At 43.6% G+C, this 25878-nt stretch overlaps 1 pseudogene; it reads right to left on the reverse strand.

The window, feature by feature from the left end:
• Window positions 1-1695: 1695 nt before the first annotated feature.
• Window positions 1696-24164, reverse strand: LOC114311049 (glycerol kinase pseudogene; annotated as a pseudogene).
• Between the last annotated feature and the right edge of the window lie 1714 nt (window positions 24165-25878).

Genomic DNA, 25878 nt, shown 5'->3' on the forward strand with positions numbered 1-25878 from the left:
CGATTCAACTCTATAATCCCCATTATGATTCGGAAAAAATTTACGTTAGGCTGGGAAATATTAGACCCCAGTGTCGAAGGACGGCCCTTAGAAATGGGTGAAGGGGAAAACGGACTCCGCCCTCAACAATCGATAGGAGAGGAAAGATGATTGTACTCTCATCAGTCCTCTCCATATTAGTAGTGTTGTCTGCCACGAGTGACAGATGGACGTCGTCGAGGATGGAATAGTGGCGTCAAAAGCCGAAAATTTGACCTGCAGAAAATAGTTCTTTCAAATGTTTTGCCATCCTAGCCAGCCTAAGGATTATACGAAGCTAAAAATAAACGAGGAAATGGGATTCGAAGTGAAGGACAAGAAAACTTACAAGAAGCAAAAGAGATAATGAGAGACAAGAGGAAGTTACAGAAGTCGCGAAACAGAGATATATTGAAAGGCAAACCAGAAGCTTTGAGTATTCAAAAAGAACTTACACATGAAGGGACAACATGGTTTCAAATCGCATTAAATAAAGAACACGTACGAAGAGGCGGGAAGATATAATAATGCCTAAAAAGCATCTGCTCTAACATACGTTGGGATGAGGTTAGCCGCTGTTCTTTCTGTGACTTCTCAAATTCGAAAATAAATATGACGTTCGAGACCAAACATGCCGAATAACTGGCGTCAATAGGATGTTTGGGGGGCATTTGTGGGAGCCGAATATTTCGGGGGGAGTAAGGCAGGATACAGGTATGAGATCAGTCAAAGATGGAATTTGTACTCGGCATTGATCCTAGTCGACCTGAGAGCCAAATAGGGTAATTGGCATTCTGACCAGCAAAACAAGAGTCGAATAAATAGACGTGCAATGGATCAAGGGTGAGCCCGACCCTAAGGCCCAAGGGAAAGGATATAAATAGAGGAGCATCAACCAGAGAAAGGTATGTGAGAACAAGTAAGTTTAACTTAAGATATAAGCAACCAAGAGAGTATATACTGACTTATCCGTCGGAGTGCTAATTCTGGCACCCTCGACCGAAGTGTTCATTCCTTTTCAAGTGACTAGCTAAGGATCTCGAGCGTTCCATTGGATCCAAAGTGTATTTCCAAACCCCTTCCCCACACAATACAATATGAATTATGTTTCCACTATAGCATTAAATTCTCCAAAGGGCCACAACATACCCATTGCATCCATCCCCCTCCAACTTGAACATGCCCACCAGACTTTCAGAGCAAAATCATATTAAAATTTCTCCAATTCACTATTATCTCCCCCATAAGAATTGTCTTTGAAATTTCTCCAATTCTTTCGCAACGTCCACAGGGATCTTGAATGGCGACCGATAATAAATGGGCAGATTAGCTAGGTATTTTTTCTTCCATAAGACCAATTTCTTCTTAAATTTCTCAATTATTGGCTTCCAAGTGCTAATGCAACCCGGGTTAGCTTTGAACTTTTAAGCCACGTCAGTTGTTGTAATGACTTTTTCTGAATTTGAAATAAAGACAAGTTTACAGGGCTATGTTAAAATCATTAGATGATGTAATGGTGGCAATACTCCCAAATCAACATTTTATTATGATATAACTTCACCACCAAAATCAAAGTAAGGTTTTTAGCATTCACACCTGCATAACCACCATAGAAAGTAAACTGGAATGAGAAAATGATAAAATGAATAGGCGAGTAAGATAATGAAGAAGAGTTTGTCACAAGGATAGATCGGCCAAGTCAAAAGATCTTGAAATAGCCTTGCACCAAGACTCTCACCTTTTTTCTGCCTCAGATCTTCTTGTAATGTTGGACTGAAAATGGTAGCTTTTTCCTTCTTTTCCCCAGAAGAAAAAATTCCGTCTTCCGTCCAAACCCCAATAGCTAACCCAACAGCAGAGGCTGCTCCGAGAGCCGTTGTCTCTATGTCAGCTGGTCTTACCACTGGGCTACCCAACAAGTCTGCCTGCAAATCACAAGTTCAAAATGAAACTGTGACATATATGACTGGGTGTAGACACCCCATTTTTGACCGTCCTCAAGACTTGGACGTCACCGCTTGAACACCCGGTGATCATCCTTGTTTGTGTTCATCTTGAGTTCTCGAAGGTCTCAGCTATGCGCCTTGTCTCAGGACCTCTCAACTCGACTGTTTTGTGTCTGGTTTTGCACCAAACACTTGTGTTTTGCCTTAGAGGGGCGGGGAATGGCTTGTCAGCCATCCCCACACATCACCGGCCATGGCTTGAGGCCAACGGCTGGGTTTTGCTTCCACCGGCCAAATGTTTGGCCAGCCGGCACTATAGATAGTCGACCGGCCATCTATTTTGGCCAAATTGCATTTTTGGCTGGCCGACCACTGTTCATCTGCTTTTGCAGATATTTTTTGTGCCAGCTGTGCTAGCTGGCATACACGTGTATGGAGGGATTTCCCTCTTGGATGGCTTACTTGAGAAGCTTTACAAGAGGGAAGTTCTATAAAGAGGGGCCTCTTCTCCCTCTTTTAGGTTAGACAATATTTTTCAGAGGGTTCTAGTTTTAGGGTTTGAGTTGTGTATCTATCCTATATCTATATCTCCCTCTCTTTTGTGTTTTGTGTGTGTTTTGTCTTACTTTTGTGCATAAACACCCACCATCACACCTTTTTTTAACTACTGAGGTACTAAGAGGCTATTCTTGAAGTTTTTGGCTGGTTTTGAGCTTAGAGAAGCTGCTGGACCATTGTTTGTGAAGAGGGTCATCAAGGGTAAGAACTTCACCCTTTATTCCCCATTCTTGCATAGTCTTTTTGCCTATCTTGCAACTATTTTTGAGCTTAACATCTAACATTGAAAAGTCTTATTTTTATCTGCCCTAAATAGTTTCTTAAGGGTGTTTTAAGCTTTGGGGTTGTTTGACCCCTCTTAAGGCTTGTTTGGCCCTTGTTTTGTGCCATTTCGGTTGAGCTCCGAGACCATTGTGTTTGGGCCTCCTCACTACTGAAATCTTGAGGGATTTTAGTGATGAGGATGGTACCTTGAGGTCCTAAGAAGGAGAGGGCCACCCCCTCTCCTTGTTGTCCTTGAAAAGGGCCGTTTTTGCCTCTTTAGTGAGCATCATGTTTAGGTTCATGTTGGCCATGCCTTGACTGATATTTATGCTTATTATGTAATGATATAGCTCTGTTTTTAGTTGGTTTTGGTACACCATGCTTGCTTAGCATACATGCCTTGTAATGCCATGATTTGCCTCAATACATGCATAGCATTTAGACTACCATGCTCATGTGTTTTGGCTAAGCTTTGTGAAACTTACATGCATATTTTGATGTGCTAAGGGACTATTTTAGGTCATTTGAGTCATTCATATCTTGCTTTGTATAGCTACCATACAATCCCTCTTGAATGCTTTAAGCTTTGGCCTCTCTAGCATGCCATCCTTGCTTTGTTTCAGTGGTTTGGAATCACTTGGTATGTTATTTCAGACCTCATGATGTGCTTATATGCTTGCATTCTCCATCCCTTTCATGCTTTGAATAGTTGATGGCTTATGCTCCATGTTTAGGCCCTTATTGATGCATATTTGTGTCTGTGTTTTCATGCCTTTGTTGCATCATTTTGGCCACTATTTTTTCCATGCTTGAAAGCTGCCCATATTAGTTTAAGTCCATCCTTTATATGTCGTCACATGTTTACCTTGCGTGCTTGAATGACCATTTGCATCTTGTATGCATGACTAGGTTGCATTGCATTTGGAATACTTGTTACCTCAACATGCTCATGTTGCATTAGTCTTGCTTGCATGTTTGCATCCCATCCCTCTTGATCAAACATGATGGAGGTTGGGGGCCCCTTTGTATGTTTTGTGTGCATTTCATTTTACATTGAAATTGCATACTTGGCCTTTTGGGCCACCATGCATCGAAATGCGCAATTGATGGCCCGAGGGTCGAGGACCACGCTCTCTTGAGTCCATAACATGATTGGGAGAGTGGCCATGCACACATTTGCTTGAAATGCATTGCCATGCTATGTTTTGCCCTCTGTTGCTGTCAAAAACAGATTCTGCAGGAAGATTTGGCCGACCGGCCATCTGCAGTGCCGACCGGCCATCCATAAGTGGCCGATGGATTAATTTATGGCCGGTGACCATTCCCCATGGCCGGTGACTATTCCTCACGGCCAGTGGTGCTCCACAGCACTCAGAGAAGCAATCCTGGGACTTGTGCAATCTTCAGAGAAGCAGAACAGTCAAAGCAGAGGCAGCTTGTGCATGGCAGTGACATCCGAGCGGAATCGAGCACGCATCGCATTGGACCCTCTTCCCGAGGCTGTTTATTGCTTAAATTAGATTAATTAATTTGCTTAATTAATTAGGTGGTCTGTAAAATTTAATTAGCTTGTTAGTTAGTTAAATTGTATTATTCTTTCGGTCCCTCCGAGTGAGGGCTAACTTGTAATAAGTGTGGGTGCGTGTGTGCATGTCTTCCAACCCCCACTTCTTTCTCCCTTTTACTTATCTGATTTTGATGGTTAGTAGTAGGTCATATTTGATTTAGCATACCTTATGCTATGCATGCGTGCATCCATACATTTGTCTTGCATGCACCGGACTCGGCGCATCATACTAACTGCATTGTATTTCAATTCCAAGTTGAATACGTGTTAGTTGTAGCATCATCATATGTCATCCATAGATTAGCCGAGTCTATTGTAGTTGCATCTTGCATGTGTTACATTAGCCATCTTAACATGAACTAGGATCATGCATATGATTACTAACTAGTTTCTGTTTTGGCTTGGAGTACTCGGTGAGCATTTATGTTTTAGCATCCTTGCATGTGTGTGAGTATTGCCATGACAGGATGCTTACCATGAGGCTACTTGCTTATGTGATATAACTGCTTAAATGCCTGTGGGTGAAGGTTGAATTACCTAAATTGGAATAATGTATTAAAACTATGAGTTTTAAACCCACTAGATAGTGGCAAAACCATCTTTTCTAAAGCCCACTTGAGGGTGGCAAAACTTGCATTTTAGCCTACTTGCAAGTAGCAAACCATTTTCAAAACAAACATGCAATGTTTTGTTCCAATTTAGGCGATTTGGTCTATACTTGTTTGCTGTGCGCATAACATAGTAATTCTAAGCTAATAATCGGAATAAGAACACATAACGTTTTCAAAAACAGATATCACGGTTAGTAGAGGCCGATCTTTGATCGGGCGAGAGGGGGTGCTCATAGCTGACCTTCCCCAATCGTACCCAAGTTCCCATGCTGAGGCAACTTTGGTGATGACAGACACGCGGCCTTTGGCACCGAGTCAGGGTTTCCTAAATTTTCCAAAATAAAATATTTAGGTGGCGACTCTGTATCTGGAAAAGCAGTCCATGTTTGGCACTTCTTTTCTACTAATCTGTTTTCCAAAACAATTTGCCAGATTTGGACTCTTTGGTTCAGATTAAGAACCGTGACAATTTGAGAGTCCTGAACTGTAGCGAGCCCAAAACGAACAGAACGGGACTCGTCCTCCCGGGGCATTCGGGGACGTCTACAGTTTCTGGTGACTCTGCTAGGGATTTTAGAGAGCTTGACTCGAACTCATGATATCCTGTTTTGATTTCATTTATGTGTCTCTTTGCATTGCATGTGCATTGGTGTGCCTAGGACACCGTGTTTACCATCTGCCATTCCTGAACGGTTTGTCGGAGGCTTGACTTTGTCAAAGCATGCGATAAGGCTGACCGGTTGTGGGCTCTGACAGTATGGGAAAACAAACCCCGATTTTACCGGGGCACCCTTTTCGACCATTCGACCTAGTGCATATCGAAATCCATAGTGACTATTCCAAACTAGGACAGATTGCTTACCCGATGTTAGGTTGTTTGAAAACTGCTGCATGCATAGTGAAACCCTAGCTCCTGACAAAATAGGACAGGGAAACCCTACCCCAACATAGGGGTGTTTCGGCTCTCTTTATTTGCTATGTGCTTTTAGAGTGTATCTCTACAGGGAACGTACATATCAGTTTACAAGTTTGAGTATCAGGCCTAAGGGCACCAGTATCAGTTTATGAGAATCAGTTATATCTGTGGGTATCCGATTCACTATTTTGGGGGCAGTGATTTCGGGCAACAATGGTCAGCAGTAGAGTACAATTGTTCGGCTACATCTGTGTTTGATCCATTTGGGCCGAAACGCAGCTTGTTTTTCCTTTCAAGGTTCAGAGAGTTGATACAGAATAGCTAGTGTTCTCCCTTGCTGAGGCAAGATAGATATCTGATCCGTCAGTCACTATTCAGTACAGCGGACTTATCATGACGCAGAATTCAGAGGAGATTGTGGTTATGACGGCCGCATTAGATCAAGGAATCACTCTGTAAAGCGAGACCAATGTCGATGTACCGCATCCACCCAGGTCGCCTGTCGCGCACCCGGTCTGGACCCCCCAGTTGTATCAGGCTCGTGAGCCCACCACATTCGAATTGATGGGAATGATAGGTGACCTCCAGAGGTCCGTGGCGGATCTCGCTTACGAAATGTCAGCTTCGCCACCAGTCGCACCGTATGCCAGGAATTTTGTACCACAGGAGCCCCCACTGTTGGGACGGATTGTGATCGAACTTAGCCAACCCGAGGTGGCCTCCAACTATAACAATGACGTATCAACATCAACCCAAACCCTCGATCAGGATGAGGCCAGAGGCAAGAACAAAATGAAGGCAGATGTCGATCCCATTGAACAACTGCTATGGGCAGTCGAGGCTTTGAAAGCCGAGGGGATGGGTAAACAACAGGTATTCGCAGTCGTAGCTAAGGCTGTGGATGATGTTTTCCCCACTCCAACCGAAGGCAGTACAAGCCAGTTAGGAAATCGGGATAGGCCCCGTCATGCCAGAACAGTTCCTTCCACTCCCAACCTTGCACCTGGGAAAGATCAGAAAGCCAAGGCGGCGCCTGCCGACCCTTTCGCTAGTGCGTCTAACAAGAATACTCAACCTTCAAAGTACCTGCCCCGAGGGCGCAGGGTCTTTCACGCTCTCTATATGCCATTGTCAAAGGCACTTCAGATCCTTGCCGAAAGGGGGCATCTTAAACCCTTGGAGCCTCTGTCTCTCCCAAAGAATCTCCCTACTTCACATGATGATGCCTTGTACTGTGCGTACCATCAGCAAACCGGTCATGCTACTGACAATTATTTTCGCCTCCTTCATGAGGTGCAAGACTTGATCGACAACGAAGTTATCCTCCCGCCCACCTCAGCCAAGTCTGTTACTACCCAGTTATTGGATTTTGAGGATACTGATACTGCGAGTATGTAATCAGGAAATGAACCACCTGCGGGCGGCGCTCGGCGCATTTTGGATGTGGCGTCTGGCACGCATTTTTGGAGCATCTGCAAATGCTAGTTTTGTAAATTCTGGTTTGGGTGTCAAGTCAGTCTTTTGTTTTGTTTTGAGTCTGTCTCATTGTCTTGAGTCAGTCCTTTTGCTTATGGGTCTGTCTTGTTGTAGCGAGTCAGTCCCCTTTGAATAGAATGTCGGGTGATTCTAGAGCTGTTGCCTCAAACACCGTTTTGTTTTGTAATTACCATTTTGCTTTCTTTTGAGTCTGTCTCTGTCGTGGAGCCAGTTGCAACCAGGGAATCTGAATGAAACAGCTGCGGCTATTATGTTTCCATGCTTACTACTATTCTGAATTAGTTGTGCCAGGGGACTTGAATGGAACAGCAGTACATTCCACCTGTTCTCTTGTGCCCTGAAAATCATTGCATTGACCTAAGTTTTTCAAAACTTTTTGAACACTGCGGTGAAAACAAAGAGGAAGGAATTCCTCGGGTTTTGCAAACTTTGATCAAATTGAGAGAAAGAAAGGCGTGCTAAGCCCTTAATGATTGAAATCATGCTTGTCAGCGTGAGTATTGAGAAGGACCCTGGCTTGATCCAGACTGGTTCCACACTATCTTCAGCGCGAGCGATTTGTCGCTTCTTTAAAAACTTTCAAAAACAAAATGTTTTGCGCGGTCCTGCGAAGACCTGTGTGGAATCACTCTTGAGATTATGCAGCTTAGGATCGCTCTCAACCTTAAGACTCGAGCCCTTGTTTGAAAGCCTTGAACCACAATTCAGAGTGTTCAACGATCGACCATCAAGAGAGGCCTGTGTGGCCAGATTGGAAGCAGACCTCGAACAAGAGGCACCAAAGTCAGATCAAGAAGATCAGATCTCATCAGAAGAAGCCTGTAAAACTAGAACAGAAGCACCCCTCCAAACTAGGTGCAAAAATGTCCAATTTGCTCGAAGAGCCAAAGATGGGTCTTTCAGTAAGTCAATGCAACAGCCACTCTCCTAGATACAGATGGCTTCAAAACCCTAAAACCATTTGGCATGGACTTGTTACACTTTTACCCTTTGAGCGGCTTGCTGGGCCGAAAACCCGGAAGAGCGACCCGGGCAAAAGTTAGAGCAAAAGAAAATATATACAAAAATATATATATATATATATACAAAAGAGAGAAAAAAGAGAAAAAATATACAAAAGAGAGAAAAATACAAAAAAGAAAAAAAAATAATAATATACAAAAGAGAGAAAGAAAAAAAAAGAAAAGAAAGAGAAGAAAGAAAAAGGAAAGAAAAGCTCACAAGGTCGAAAACTCGCATCGGGCGCCTTGGCAAAAGTTAGAGCCTAAAAAGTGAAGGTCAAAATACCCGAGTGTACCTTAACCGGAACTACGTAAGGCTTGATTCCCATGTTTGGGATACGTAGGCAACTTCGTCCTGAAGTCCAGCCCCCAACGCTCTCATAGCTCCTCAGTCCATGTAATGGTTTTGATTTTTCTTGCCCTCCCCGAATCCGATAGTTCGGTTGTGACAACCGGATACGTTCCAGCCCCCAACACCTTCAAAGTGACTGTGTCCATATAGTGGTTTTGACCATCTTTGTCTTCTCTGTATCCGAGAAAGTTCGGTCGTGATCATCACTAGTGAGGACTGTTTACAATATGTTGCGGCATCATCCAGACAAGGGCCAACTTTCCGTTGCCATGAGTCGCCGATCAAACCAGGGGTAACTTTCCATTGCCGTGCAGCGTCCTTCAAACAAGGGGAAATTTTCCATTGCCTCCGATCCGAGGTTGTGCATCTCGAGAGTGAGTTCTGCGCTCGTTGGGCGGCGGCCGTTTGCCAAAAAAATAGTTTTTGAGAATTTTTATTGAGGATGACTAGTTTTCTCGAAAATTGTTTTATTTTTCAAAACTGGACCATTTTCTGGGACCCAAAAAAGGAAATTTTCAGTGCTCATAGCCTGACTTGCATGGTTTTCAAATCAAAAATCGAACAAGTGTGTTAATCTAACTCTCATATTGGTCAAAATTGTTTTAGTAGAAAACCAAAACAAAAATGGTCATAATGATGAACTAGGGGCACAGTTGAGTTGGGCTTCCTGTCTTTCCCCCATCACCAACATACTTGCCAAGAAGGGCACAACTGAAGCTGACCGCAACAGGGGAGAAAGCTCTCACATCCTCCAAGCAACGAGGTATCAAACCAAGTGCGAAGCACGAATTGGAATGGATCAAGATACTCCATTCCCTCATCTGGGGCACCGACGAGACGTCACCGGAGGAAATAGCTGCGAGCTAATAGTGTTGGGAATGAACCCACAACCTCTTGTTTATCCATCAACCACCCTGGGAAGGGATGAAAAATGAGAGATTGAAGAATAGAGAGGTGTGCGATGAAAGAAAAGAAAAAAAAAAAGGAGCCTGAGGGCCGAGTGCTGTGAGAATCACAAATCGAAAAGGGTGGTAAATATACCCAGAGGAAATGGCTCCTCGAGATCTGAGGTCTTTTGGTCTTTTGTAAATACGTCCGTGTGTCGTGCCTTTTCTTTTGATTTGTCTACCTTGACTTCTGTTTTGAGTCTTCTCCGAGTGTGTCTCGTTGTGTTCAGGTCGTGTACCCTTTTGTTGAATCTTTCTCGCTGTGTTCAGTTGTAGGCTCGGTACCCCGGTTGAAAACCTTTTTTATTTTAATTTCAAAAGTTAAAATTGTTTATGCTCAGAATGCTGCACCATTCTCCACATTTATGCGAAGCAAAAAAAGAAAAGGAAAAATTTAGGGCATCTGAGTACGTTTCAACTTCAACTGGTTTCAACTTCGTAGTTCGTCTTGTCAGATTGGGCTGTTTGTTCAGGGTTTGCCGTGTGCAGAATGAACTGAATGCTGTGTTACGGGCTGTATGTAGTCTGATCCCCAGCAGAGCATGGGCAGTGTGTTCAGAATATAGCAGTGGGTTGCTGGGGTGTGTTTTTGCTATCGGCTGGTTAGTCATCTGATTATTGCAATACAAGTGCTCAATTTTTAGATAATAGATCAATTTCATTTGAGATGTAACGTGATGCAATGCGACGCAATATATAGAAATGTATAAATGTAACACCTTTTCTTTTAGATAAAAAGTTTGTTTCATTTCACCGTCTGTTTCAAGTACATAGCTTTGAAAACAAAATCTGCCTGAGGCAGTACAAGGTACCCTAGCCACCAACAAAAAAGTACAAAAAGAAGAAGAAAAAAAAAAACAGCAAAAATCTGGATTAATGACAAAGGATCTCAGGCCTGGGAGTCCGTCCTAGTCCTCTTCCTGGACGAAGGTCCAGGAGCATCATCAGCGCTGTCATCTGAGCCCGAGTTCGAGCCGTCTCCGGTCTCCGACGACGACGACTCTGCCTCCGCCTCCGCCTCTGCCTCCGACTCCTCTTCATCGTCATCAAGGACTGAAGCCTGCGAGCTACTCCCGACGTGAGTGTGCCCTGCCTTGGTGCGGGGGAATACTCTACCCTCTCCATCTCCTCCGGCAGGAACAGAAGGCCTGGCTGGAACACCTCCCACAGTGGGAATCTGGAAAGGAGGCTGAAAAGTATAAGAGGCAAACGCATCAGTATGCCGTGAGCAGTTTATCAGTGCAGAATGCAGTGTATGAGTACAGTGTGCGAATGCCGTGAGCAGTTTACCAGTGCAGAATGAAGTGTATGAGTACAGTGTATGAATGCCATGAGCAGCTTATCAAGTGTTATGTTGTGCACCAGATTATGTGGAGCGGCTTATGTGTATGGTTTGAGACCGTGATCAGAAGAACATACCGGAATACTATAGAGGGCCAGGAGGTTGAAAGTTCGCTGCAACATCCCCATCATGGAGGCATTCAGCTCCAAGGACTGCCGGGTATACTCGGAAGAAGCCTGCAAAAGTATCAGATGCATCAGTATTCTGCGGAATATCAAATAAACTAAAATGAAATGCCAATACAAGATGCATAAAATGTAGTAATACATACCGGAGGCAAGTCATGGAAACCGACCAACTCGTGGTCAGCCGGAGGAGGAGCAAAGGGGATCTGGTAGGTCGCCCCACCCTGTCCTCTGTATGTCAGTGAAGTGGGCAGTGCAGGCCAGCCACCCCCCGCCCTTTCTAAACTCCACCCCTGCCGCAGACCCAAGCTCTCCTCGATGCTCCTGCCCCAGCCCCCGCTCCTGTCCTAGCTGCCAGCGCCGCGGGCCTCTCTCCCTCAACTCGACGGCTGCCGCTTAGAGGCCGCATAACATACGTCTGCACGTACTCTCTGTAGTCGCCTATGCCTCTGAAGCGGGTCGCATCCCAGCCGATCGTGTAGTCGGCCATCTGCTCAGCGGTGAATCTCTCGGTATCCCTCATATGCTCAGGAGGGTGAACCGGGACTATCTGCTCTAGTAACCCTAGGGTCTGGCGTAGGAAACGCTCACCCAGGTACCAAGCCCGACAGACCGGGCCCTCCAGCAATCAGCACCGGCAAACCGATCCCGAATCACGGCTAGCAATGGAGCCCAAGGCTGCCAGGTGATCTGAAAATGAAATACAAATTGTTATCTACTATTATTGACAATACAGTGTAAAGCGAAGCTTAAATGAACTGCAAGTAAAACATACCTTTGCGGGAGTGATGGTGTCAAAATAGCGACGGAAGAAGCTAAACGTCTCCCGAGGCCACGCACCTCCCGTCGAAATGGCGTGAAAATAGAACGACGAGAGAGGTCTCCGCATCTGGCACGGGGGCGAGTCTCGGAAAGTAGGCATAGATCCACAACTGCAGAATAAATACCAGTATGCTTATCAGATAAAGCAAAATACGGAATAAAACAGAGATAGCAGAGCCGTGTGCAGTGTATTGAGCAGAGTGTACAGTGTGAGCAGTGTACAATCAATGTAAAGCAGAGTATGTGTGTGCCGTGTGTACAGTATACGGTCAGTGTAATGCAGACCACAGTATGTGCAGTGTACAGAGTACAGTACAGAGTACAGATAATAGAAAGCAGAAATGAAAAGTTAAGAAGAAAAAGGAAACGTACCTCCTAAGCGCGCCAATAACCCCCGAGCAACTGTCCGCTGCCACGGGAAGCTGAGCTCATGTAGCCGTAAAGTGTAGCTAGAGCGGCGCCACCCCATTCATAGCGCAGGATCTGTGTGACATCCACTAAAGCGCTGAGCAAGCAGAGGGGCACGGTATTCGCCCGATCGGCGAAAATAGTCATCCCTAGCAGAAACATCAGAAAGCCGCGGGCGTACTGCTCCACCGCCTCCTGGGTCATCAGAGCCTCCTCGGTCAAAGCTGACTGGACCCCGAACTGGACCTCGAACCAAGAATATCGGACGAAGCCGGGACGTATGAGAGGTGGCACCTCGCCAAGCAAATATGTCTGAGTGGCCTCCCACTCGTCCATGTCAGTATCAAAGGGGATCGGATCACCCCCTATCCCGATGCCGGTGAGCATCGAGAAGTCGTAGGGAGTCATCATCATGTCTTCCGTAGCAGAGAAGTGGAAGGAATCGGTGATGTCCCACCACCTCTCCGCTAGAGCGGCGAGGAAAGGCCTGCTCGTGGTAAGTCTGGATAGTCCTCTGCAGAATGCGCCGAAGCCGGCCTGATCTACGATGTGGCGAACCACATCGGGTAGCTCAAGGTACCAGTCTCGGGCGGTGATGTTCCCATACCCCCGGATGGTATGGGAATCTCCCTATTTTCAAACAAACAATTATGAAGCGATGCTAAATATACCAGTTTTGAAAGGCATTTAGAATTCAGGCAAATATAGCATGTGTGCGTATTTTCAGATTCAAACAACTATCGGTTGCCGGTATGCTTACAGTGAACTACAATGTGTGATGTGTCAGCGTGTTTGAGTGGTTCAATACAGATATAGCGTGTGTGCACGTGTTCAGATTCAAATAGGTACCGAATGCCGGTGTGCTCACAGTGAACTACAACATGTGATGTGCCAGCATGTTTGAGTGGTTCAGGGCAAATGCAGTGTGTGTGCACGTGTCAGTTTCAAACAGATATCAGTTGCAAGTGTGTTCACAGTTAACTACAGTATACAGTGCATCAGTGTATCTGAGCTAAGCAGTTAAAGAATATAATCAGCTATGGCAGTTGGCGGTTAAGTGTTCTACGTCGCGGAAAGTAAAACAGAGGAAGGAATGTTACCTTGGAAGTGCTGAAGGACAGATGAGATGTAGGCTCACGCAAGAGAAGCTCTGGAAGGATCGCCCTATCAAAGCTCTGAAACTGGCGAAGTCCGTCGGGAGGCAAGACGTGGATCACCGGCCGGTAGGTCGCCGGGTCGAACGGGCGGACGCTCAAGGGGAGGAGCTCAGCCTCTGGGTTCGTCTCGTGATCCGGGGGAGTCCCGCCCCGTGGAATATCGTCTGCCATCTCAGAGAAAATGAGGAAATGGCCCGAAAAGTGAAAACAGGGCTAGAATGCGAAAAGTCAACAAAAAGTCAACCCCGGGAGGGTGGAAAATGGCCGGAAAAGCCGAAATGTGGAAAATGTGATGAAATCAAGAAAAACTTGGGAGAAACAAACTCCAAGAGGTGGAAATCGAAAAAAACTACACCGAAACGAAGTTTCGATAGGATGAAAGTGTTCGAAACGCGATGAACTTCGCGAATCAAACGATGAAACAGGCGTGAAACGCAAGAAAACGGAGAAGGGAAGAGGGGAATATGCTCTAGAGAGAGAGGGGATGAAATTTCGGCTAGAGGGAAGTAAGAAAATAGGGTTTGAAACCCTATTTTAAAAGACCCAAGTCAAAAAGTCAAAACTGCCCCGATTCAGCAACATTTGTCTGGTCGGCTACATTTTTGGCCGGTCGGCCAAATATTTGGCCGGTGAGATGTTTTGATGGCCGGTGGATGGCCGGTGACCTCCCCTGATGGCCGGTGAGCCTCCTATAACCTTGTTTGGGTCAGATGTATAGTTTGGGGCATTTATTTCTCAAGATAGTGCAAGACAGTGCCTTTCCAAAGCTCAACCGGCCTCCGTTTTGATCTCGGACCGTGTCTTCTGTACATGACACTCGAATATGTGCAAGGTGTATCCTTTTTGTATCCTTTTGTCTCTTTTAAGATTCGAAAGTTGCCCCACATACTGTAGACGTCCCCCGAACGCCCCGGGAGGGTTTAAGCTCCCGTTCTGTTCATTTGGGGTCACTACAGCTCGGACTCTTGAAATGTCACGGTTCCTAATCCGAACCAAAGAGTCCAAATCTGGCAAATCGTTTTGAGAAACAGATTTTTTGAAAAAGTAGTGCCAAACATGGACTGCTTTGCCAGATACAGAGTCGCCACCTAAATATTTTATTTTGGGAAATTTAGGAAACCCTGACTCGGTGCCGAAAGGCCACGTGTCCGTCATCACCAAAGTTGCCTCGGCTCGGGAACTTGGGTACGATTGGGGAAGGTCACTTCGTGAGCACCCCCGCTCGCCCGGTCATAGACCAGCCTCTACTAACCATGATATCAATTTTTGAAAACATTGCGAGTTCTTATTCCGGTTTATTGGCCTAGGTTATTATGTGATACACACAGCATATAAGTATAGACTGGGTCGCCCGAATTGGAACAAAACACTTCTTGTTCGTTTTTGAAAGAGGTTTTGCTACCCGCAGGTAGGCTTGAAACATTTTGATGATTTACTCCAATTCGGATAACCCAACCTTCACCCACAGGCATTCAGGCAGTTATATCAGGTAAGCAAATAGCCTCATGGTAAGCATGCTATTCATGGCAACACTCACACGCATGCAAGGATGCTAAAGCATAAAACTTACCGAGTACTCCAAGCCAAAATAGACACTTATTAGAAATCATGCATGAATCCTAAGTATACAGAAATGTCTAATGCAACACATGCAAAATGCAACTATGGCAGGCTCGGCTATTCTAAGATGGTATATGGAATGCTACAAATACCATGTATTCAACTTGGAATTGAAAGCACGATGCAGTTAGTATGGTGCGCCGAGCCCGGTGCATGCAAAACAGATGAATGATGCAAACATGCTGTCATACTGTATGCTAATTTAAATATGCCCTAATCTAACCATCATAAGCGGATAAATAAAAGGGAGAAAGACGTGGGGTTGGAAGACATACATCACACTCACCCACACTTATTACAGTTGTGCCCTCACTCGGAGGGTCCGAATAAATAATACAATCCAAATATTACAGTCCCAAATAAAAGAATATTACAGTCCAAAATATTACAAAATCCTAATTAATTAAAGAATTAACTAAGAAAGCAAATAAAACTGGCGTGCAAGCCAGGGACTGCCTTGCTTCTGATGGGTGATGCATGTCCGGATTGTCTTGCGCGGAAATCCACCGGAATGCCCCAATTAGCCTCTGTTTACATCTGTTCTTGAAATGCGTGCCAAGCCCCAAAAGGTTGCTGATTCTTCGTTTTGCTGCAACAGAGAGCAGAAAAGGGGCATAGCAATGTATTTGCACAGATATATGCATGTCTCGATCCTCGTGCCACCAATCACGCATACCGAGGCATGATGGCCGAGGAGTCGAAATGCACAACTCAATATAGGATGAATGCACATGAAACTACAGCTAAAACCTAACTCCATCATGGATAATCCGGAGTGTTGGTGACTGGGGAATTGAGACACATTCCGTCACTCGGAGTACGAAATGTACCTCGTTTCCCGTGCCCGGGCTAATCCCTATTCTGGACACGATGCAATATGCATGATATGCATGAATGCAACTAAGATACAATCCTAACATACACAATGCTATGAAAATGAGATGCCTCGAAATACGTGCACACGGGCACGCAAATCGAGAAAATGACAGAATGCTATGAAAATGAGGTGCCTCGAAGTGCGTGCACACGGGCACGCAAACCGAGGCGATGGCAGAAACAATGAAAATGAGGTGCCTCGAAGTGCGTGCACACGGGCACGCAAACCGAGGCGATGGCAGAAATAATGAAAATGAGGTGCCTCGAAGTGCGTGCACACGGGCACGCAAACCGAGGCGATGGCAGATACAATGCGAATGAGGTGCCTCGAAGTGCGTGCACACGGGCACGCAAACCGAGGCGATGGTAGAAACAATGAAAATGAGGTGCCTCGAAGTGCGTGCACACGGGCACGCAAACCGAGGCGATGGCAAAATGTGATGAAATGAGGTGCCTCGAAGTGCGTGCACACGGGCACGCAAACCGAGGCGATGGCAAAATGTGATGAAATGACATGGAAATGACAAATGGGCTTATACCAACATGAGTGAGCCTCAGCCACACTCACATAGGATGCCGTCGGATAAAAATGAAGTGCCTCGAAATGCGTGCACGCGGATACGCAAACCGAGGCGATGATGGAATACAATGTAATGACATGAAAATGACATTGGCTCGGAAAGAGGGGGTCAAAAGGGTCAAGTTGAATTACTGGCCGGCCATGAACTTTTAGGGGCCTCCCAGATGTGTAGATCACAGATATGTGGTTGAAAGTTCAAGAATGCGGGCCCAAGGGGTTCAACATTAGCCCGGAAGAAAGGGGTCAAAAGGGTCAGGTAACCTTAATGGCCGGCCACCAACTTTTAGTGGCCTCTCAGGTGTGTAGATCACAGATATGTGGTTGAAAGTTGGCAACACTAACCCTAGGGTGTTCAACATTAGCCCGGAAGTTGGAAAAACGGGCGCCGGGAGGCTCCGGAGGAGAGATAACTGGTTGCTGCAACAATTGCTGGCCTCCCACCCTTCAGTGACCTTCCTAGTGATAAAACAGAGGTACCTGCCAAAAATGAGCAAAAACCGATGCAAAACGAATGCTCGGGGACCAAAACACGCAGTTCGGGGTCCCGAAAATGGGCTGTTAAGCACCGAAAGTGGCATTCGGCCACGAAGTGGGCTTCTCAGCCCCCAGTGTCCCTCAAAAGGGATTAAATAAGATGTATGCCAAAAATCAGAGCAATAGGAGATGGTTAAGCGGTCCCGAACCAAGGCGCACGGCCAACGGTCCCGAAAACCGGGAACCGGACTCCGAAATGGGCAAAATGGCCTACGGCCACCAAATGTAGCCTACGGACATTGAGAGATGGTCTACGGGACCTTTCTCTCCCCTCAGGAAAAGAAACAGAGAAAACCGAGTCTGGTTCGCAAACCGAGACAAGGCACAGAAAAGGGTTCGGAAGTCCGGAGGCAGGGCTCACGGCCGCGACTCTGAAACTTCTGAACGAGCACATTATGCAACATCACCAAGCGCTCAATCGGTGACGTCTGAGTCTTAAGGTCGGTCAAAAATGGGGTGTCTACACATACGTTGTTTTGCAAACACGTGTTGAGTTATACGTCATTATGCTTGCATTGTTATGCATTCGCCATGGTCTGGCGAGACCTTAAATGCGCTTGGTCTAGGAGACCTTAAATCCTCTGAAGGTGCAAGTCCTTTGGTGTTTGTCGTGTCCGAACGACTTTTGGTAAGTTGCATTGTACATGTATTTCAAGCGACTCACGTCGTCGCATATTCAAGTTCACATGCATTATCATGCATTTCAAGCGATGCGCGTCGTCGCGCATTCGAGTTCATAAGCATTTCGAGCGACACACGTGGTCATACATTCAAGATCATTTGCATTGTCATGCATATCACAAGACGTGCGTTGTCACGCATTTACATCAGCATGCATCAACATACATTTCAAACAAAACCAAAAAACAAAAAACAACAACAAGCATATGTCATGCATTTCATTGTAATATATTGCATATGTCATGCATCCCACTATATCCATTCCATTGCATATTGTAGATGTTGCATTGTAGCTTGCATGCATTCATTGCATCACCTCCATCTAGGGTTTGTACCTTTCCTTGTTGAGCTTGGTCTGGTATGTGCCCATACTTTTCACGTCTATACACTCATAGTTCTGTATGACCGTTCTATGTTAGACGTGGCTTGTTTGTGTCCATGCCTTTCCTAGGCAAGATACGGTTTGGCCGTAGGCCTTAATCCACTATATCCATTCCATTGCATATTGTAGATGTTGCATTGTAGCTTGCATGCATTCATTGCATCACCTCCATCTAGGGTTTGCACCTTTCCTTGTTGAGCTTGGTCTGGTATGTGCCCATACTTTTCACGTCTATGCACTCATAGTTCTGTATGACCGTTCTATGTTAGACGTGGCTTGTTTGTGTCCATGCCTTTCCTAGGCAAGATACGATTTGGCCGTAGGCCTTAATCCACTATATCCATTCCATTGCATATTGTAGATGTTGCGTTGTAGCTTGCATGCATTCATTGCATCACCTCCATCTAGGATTTGCGTCTTTCCTTGTTGAGCTTGGACTGGTATGTGCCCATACTTTTCACGTCTATACACTCATAGTTCTGTATGACCGTTCTATGTTAGACGTGGTTTGTTTGTGTCCATACCTTTCCTAGGCAAGATTTGGTTTGGCCTGCGCGCCATATCCATCATACATATTACATTGTAGTGTAATTTTTGCATCCTGTATTAGGATCATGTTCTTTCGTTAGCAGATCATTCCCCACTTATGTCATTCCACCCAATTACTTGTTCTTGCGTCCGTCTACATCACTCATAGTTCTGCATGTGTACGCGCTTTGAGGGTTGCGGCACCTTTTCTATGGTAGACGGACTTGTTACCTCCATCAATCTATTTGACATTCGTGTGGTTTTGAACCACTCATGATTGGATCATGATTTAATTACATTGCATTTTCTTTTGCATTATTGTACATAGTTTTGTATATATTGCATATTATTTTGCATTCATTTTGCATGTTATGCATGGTGTTAAAAATATCATACCTGTTAAGTTTTCTTTCTCTTTCAGACACGATATTGTATGCACGGTTCATTTGAGGCTGGTGCAACCAGATGAGCCGGACAGGTATTGTATTCTCCGCGTGAAACGTAGCGAGAATTACATGATTCTCTTACATCCTTTCTGCATTGTAATGTAGTTGGATTTGTGTTGATTGCTTAAAACTGTTGCATGTTATGCTTCGTTACAGCTTTCTTTGCATGATCATAAGTTATGTTCGGCTTCTTGCATTGTTAGTTGCATTTTGCCCCCGCCTTCGAACGCATACCTTATCTGTAGCTTGTATGTTTGTCTAAGTCTTCGGCCTTGTCAAAAATGGGTCGTCTCTAGGCTTTGACACTCACTTCCGTCATTGTTATGACTTTCGAGTTCTGTCAAAGAGGGGCAACTGTAGACACCCCATTTTTGACCGTCCTCAAGACTTGGACGTCACCGCTTGAACACCCGGTGATCATCCTTGTTTGCATTTGTCTTGAGTTCCCAGAGGTCTCGGCTACGCGCCTTGCCTCAAGACCTCTCGACTCGACTGTTTTGTGTCTGGTTTTGCACCAAACACTTGTGTTTTGCCTTGAAGGGGCAGGGAATGGCTTGTGAGCCATCCCCATACATCACCAGCCATGGCTTGAGGCCACCGGCTGTGTTTTGCTTCCACTGGCCAAATGTTTGGCCAGTCGGCACTATAGATGGTCGACCGGCCATCTATTTTGGCCAAATTGCATTTTTGGCTGGCTGACCACTGTTCATCTGCTTTTGCAGATATTTTTTGTGCTAGCTGTGCTAGCTTGCATACACTTTGCTCCCCTCCATACACGTGTATGAAGGGATTTCCCTCTTGGATGGTTTACTTGAGAAGCTTTACAAGAGGGAAGTTCTATAAAGAGGGGCCTCTTCTCCCTCTTTTAGGTTAGACAATATTTTTCAGAGGGTTCTAGTTTTAGGGTTTGAGTTGTGTATCTATCATATATCTATATCTCCCTCTCTTTTGTGTTTTGTTGTGTTTTGTCTTACTTTTGTGCATAAACACCCACCATCACACCTTCTTTTAACTACTGAGGTACTAAGAGACTGTTCTTGAAGTTTTTGGCTGGTTTTGAGCTTAGAGAAGCTGCTGGACCATTGTTTGTGAAGAGGGTCATCAAGGGTAAGAACTTCACCCTTTAATCCCCATTCTTACATAGTCTTTTTGCCTATCTTGCAACTGTTTTTGAGCTTAACATATAACATAGAAAAGTCTTGTTTTTATCTGCCCTAAATAGTTTCTTAAGGGTGTTTTAAGCTTTGGGGTTGTTTGACCCCTCTTAAGGCTTGTTTGGCCCTTGTTTTGTGCCATTTCGGTTGAGCTCCGGGACCATTGTGTTTGGACCTCCTCACCACTGAAATCTTGAGGGATTTCTGTGATGAGGATGGTACCTTGAGGTCCTAAGAAGGAGAGGGCCACCCCCTTTCCTTGTTGTCCTTGAAAAGGGCCATTTTTGCCTCTTTAGTGAGCATCATGTTTAGGTTCATGTTGGCCATGCCTTGACTGATATTTATGCTTATTATGTCATGATATAGCTCTGTTTTTAGTTGGTTTTGGTACACCATGCTTGCTTAGCATACATGCCTTGTAATGCCATGATTTGCCTCAATACATGCATAGCATTTAGACTACCATGCTCATGTGTTTTGGCTAAGCTTTGTAAAGCTTACATCCATATTTTGATGTGCTAAGGGACTGTTTTAGGTCATTTGAGTCATTCATGTCTTGCTTTGTATAGCTACCATGCAATCCCTCTTGAATGCCTTAAGCTTTGGCCTCTTTAGCATGCCATCCTTGCTTTGTTTCAGTGGTTTGGAATCACTTGGTATGTTATTTCAGACCTCATGATGTGCTTATATGCTTGCATTTTCCATCCCTTTCATGCTTTGAAGAGTTGATGGCTTATGCTCCATGTTTAGGCCCTTGTTGATGCATATTTGTGTGTGTGTTTTCATGCCTTTGTTGCATCATTTTGGCCACTAATTTTGCCATGCTTGAGAGCTGCCCATATTAGTTTAAGTCCATCCTTTATATGTCGTCACATGTTTACCTTGCGTGCTTGAATGACCATGTTGCATCTTGTATGCATGACTAGGTTGCATTGCATTTGGAATACTTGTTACCTTAACATGCTCATGTTGCATTAGTCTTGCTTGCATGTTTGCATCCCATCCCTCTTGATCAAACATGATGGAGGTTGGGGCCCCTTTGTATGTTTTGTGTGCATTTCATTTTACATTGAAATTGCATACTTGGCCTTTTGGGCCACCATGCATCGAAATGCGCAATTGATGGCCCGAGGGTCGAGGACCACGCTCCCTTGAGTCCATAACATGATTGGGAGAGTGGTCATGCACACATTTGCTTGAAATGCATTGCCATGCTATGTTTTGCCCTCTGCTGCTGTCAAAAACAGATTCTGCAGGAAGATTTGGCCGACCGGCCATCTGCAGTGTCGACCGGCCATCCATAAGTGGCCGATGGATTAATTTATGGCCGATGACCATTCCCCATGGCCGGTGACTATTCGTCACGGCCAATGGTGCTCCACAGCACTCAGAGAAGCAATCCTGGGACTTGTGCAATCTTCAGAGAAGCAGAACAGTCAAAGCAAAGGCAGCTTGTGCATGGCAGTGACATCCGAGCGGAATCGAGCACGCATCGCATTGGACCCTCTTCCCGAGGCTGTTTATTGCTTAAATTAGATTAATTAATTTGCTTAATTAATTAGGTGGTCTGTAATATTTAATTAGCTTGTTAGTTAGTTAAATTGTATTATTCTTTCGGTCCCTCCGAGTGAGGGCTAACTTGTAATAAGTGTGGGTGCGTGTGTGCATGTCTTCTAACCCCCACTTCTTTCTCCCTTTTACTTATCTGATTTTGATGGTTATTATTAGGTCATATTTGATTTAGCATACCTTATGCTATGCATGCGTGCATCCATACATTTGTCTTGCGTGCACTGGGCTCGGCGCATCATACTAACTACATTGTATTTCAATTCCAAGTTGAATACGTGTTAGTTGTAGCATCATCATATGTCATCCATAGATTAGTCGAGCCTATTGTAGCTGCATCTTGCATGTGTTGCATTAGCCATCTTAACATGAACTAGGATCATGCATATGATTACTAACTAGTTTCTGTTTTGGCTTGGAGTACTCGGTGAGCATTTATGTTTTAGCATCCTTGCATGCGTGTGAGTATTGCCATGACAGCATGCTTACCATGAGGCTACTTGCTTATGTGATATAACTGCTTGAATGCCTGTGGGTGGAGGTTGAATTAACTAAATTGGAATAATGTATTAAAACTGTGAGTTTTAAACCCACTAGATAGTGGCAAAACCATCTTTTCTAAATCCCACTTAAGGGTGGCAAAACTTGCATTTTAGCCTACTTGTGAGTCGCAAACCATTTTCAAAACAAACATGCAATGTTTTGTTCCAATTTAGGCGATTTGGTCTATACTTGTTTGGTGTGCGCATAACATAGTAATTCTAAGCTAATAATCGGAATAAGAACATATAACGTTTTCAAAAACAAATATCACGGTTAGTAGAGGCCGATCTTTGATCGGGCGAGAGGGGGTGCTCATAGCTGACCTTCCCCAATCGTACCCAAGTTCCCGAGCCGAGGCAACTTTGGTGATGATGGACACGTGGCCTTTGGCACCTAGTTAGGGTTTCCTAAATTTCTCAAAATAAAATATTTAGGTGGCGACTCTGTATCTGGCGAAACAGTCCATGTTTAGCACTTCTTTTCTACAAATCTGTTTTCCAAAACGATTTGTCGGATTTGGACTCTTTGGTTCTGATTAAGAACCGTGACAATTTGAGAGTCCTAAACTGTAGCGAGCCCAAAACGAACAGAACGGGACTCGTCCTCCCGGGGCGTTCAGGGACGTCTACACTGGGATAGAGAGAAAAACAATTAGCAGCCAATTATCAAAATATGAACTGAAGAGAAAACATGCCCAAAATAACTTAAAATGACAATAGAGTAGACTTATAATTTAACTACGTAAGGAAGATCATGCGTGAACAACACAAGATCATGACAAAAATGTTTGGAAAAATGTTAACAGTAGCACCACCATCCACCCTAAGCAAGAATTCCCCCTTCTCATTTTTGACCTCACCATTCTCCCCTGCATCCTTATGCATTGAATCCAACACATCTTTCACCTGGAAACACATACTCTCAAGCACAGCTCGAGCAATGTGAAACTTGTTTGTAAACCTTGTAATCCCAATACAAACTCCACAAGCATCATCACGTCACCATGGAGCAAATAATCCATTAAATGCCGGCACAAAATAAATTCCACCAGTGGAGTCAACCTGCATAGCCAAGTCCTCAATCTCCCTAGCAGTTTTAATTAACCCAAGACCGTCTCTGAGCCACTGAACAGCAGCTCCTGCAATGGCAATTGAGCCCTCAATAACATAGTTTGTCGGAGCATCTGGGCCAAGCTTAAAAGCGAAAGTGCTTAATAGACCATGAGTAGACTGAATCAACTCTTCACTGGTGTTTAGAAGTATGAAAGCCCCAGTTCCGTAAGTACTTTTTGCCTCTCCTTTCCTACAAGCTTGCCCCAGCATTGCTGCGTGTTGATCACCGAGACAACCAGCAATTGGGATTCCTGGGATTGGCCATCCAGTTTATATTTTTCCGATAATCTCAGAAAGACTGACAATTTTAGGTAGAATGTCAGCAGGAATTTTGAGCGTCTGCAATGTGGATTTATCCCAATCAAGTGTTTTCAACTCCGTGAGCATAGTTCTTGACGCATTTGAAGAATCAGTGACATGTAAACTATTATTAACCCCTCCAGTCAGATTCCAGATCAACCACGAATCCAATTTCCTAATTTCCTGTACAAAATACAAAATATTATGGTAAATCTAAAATAAAATAAAAAATTATTTCTTCCAAGTTTACAAGTAAATTGAGTGCAATAGTACAACACCATATGATTACTAACACATTGTGTTACCATCCAATAATAGATGTAGAGGGATGGAGCCAGGATTTTATACACATTATAAAAAAATCAAGTTACTTATGTTCAACTATTTAAAAGTTCATTCAATATCGGCTCATCGTATAAATAAGTCAAATTTAAATATATTTTAAAACTCAATAAATTTTCAAACTAAATTTAAATAAGATAATACTCGACGAGATTCTACCTAACTTGTTTACAGCATTTGTGAACATTTTCACTAGTTAAATTTTTTCAAAAATGAAATGAAATGAAATTGTAAAATTCTAATGTAGGGAACAACATTAATGATCCATAATGAACTAATTGCCCAGATTATGGCGTGATCTATGTGTTTAAACGATGCTGAGAAAAAGTATAAATATTGGTTTATGTATGGTGAAGCCATCTCCATGATGGTTGTTTGAAGATTATACGTATGAAATTCCATGCTCTCCAATAGCTTCAAGGAGGGACACATTAATATTGAAAAATTATGAAAAAATAACATTTCAGTGGAACAATTATAAAATAATTATATTGTACAAGAGAATTTTTTTGACACTGTTTAATTTTGTTAAAATTTTGAAAGAAAAATATGAATAAAATATAAGTTACATTTTACTCAACTTTTCTCATCTTTTTTTTTTCGTTTTAAATTTTTATCTAAATTCATGATCAAAACACAACATTAAGTGCATTGAAAAAACTTACACCCTGGACAAGATAGGACTTGCACCCCCATAAAAAATGAGATTATTTTATCACTATCCAACTTATTTGTAATTTTCTTAAAAATTATATTGTGCTTGTGAAGCTTTTTTTTTTTTTGGAGGGGGGGAGGGGGGCAACCGATAAGATATTAGCGAATTAATAAGTTATTATAATGAAAGACTTGCAGTTACTTCATTAATTCAAATCTTAAACTTCTAACCTTCTCAAGACCAAGAAATAGTTACATGAATAATTAAACCAGCTGCCCTCTCATTGTATTTGTGAAGTCACTTAGCCTTTTTTGATACAAAATTACAATTGCTTTATCATAATTTGAAAAGGCAGTCTAGGTAGGAGCTATTTAGAGATGGAAAAAAGGAGAGTTTGGGCGAGATTATTTATTAGGACAATTCCATCCGAACTCGCCGATTTACTAAATGGTTTAAATAAGAGTAATAAACGAACTGAATAGTTAACTGTTTAAGCTTACTTTAATAACTTTAATAAGTTTCAAAATTGTTTAAGTTTGGTTTGTTAAATTTCTTAACTGATCTCAAACGAACTTTTATCAAGTCACGCTTGAGTAGTTTGATATTTTATATAATTTTAGACTTATTAAATCAAGTTGAATGAACAATTGATTGTTCAAACTTGATTTGAAAACCTTAACAAGCTCTAAATTGTGTTCAAACATGACTTGTTTGTTTAATGAATCGAACTCAAAAGAATTTTTAACAAATCAAACATGAGCCAAGCTCAAGCTATTTGATTCGTTTATCACCCCTAGGTTTAAACAAGTTGGGTACAGGCGCATCAACCCGACATTGAACTCATTTTTCTAACATATGCGACTTTTTCTTTAAAAATATTCTTCTCCGAACAAAAAAATGTCAAAAATAACTTTTAGAGAATTAAATATACATATATGTAGTCAAGTATTTTATTTTATTTTTAAAAAAAAAATCTCAATCTTATGATTTGGAGCCTGAAGCTTTGGTGAATTCCGGAGTAGCTC

This window comes from Camellia sinensis, chromosome 15 (genome assembly GCF_055761805.1).
Source record: "Camellia sinensis isolate YWXY chromosome 15, ASM5576180v1, whole genome shotgun sequence".
Lineage (NCBI taxonomy): Eukaryota > Viridiplantae > Streptophyta > Magnoliopsida > Ericales > Theaceae > Camellia > Camellia sinensis.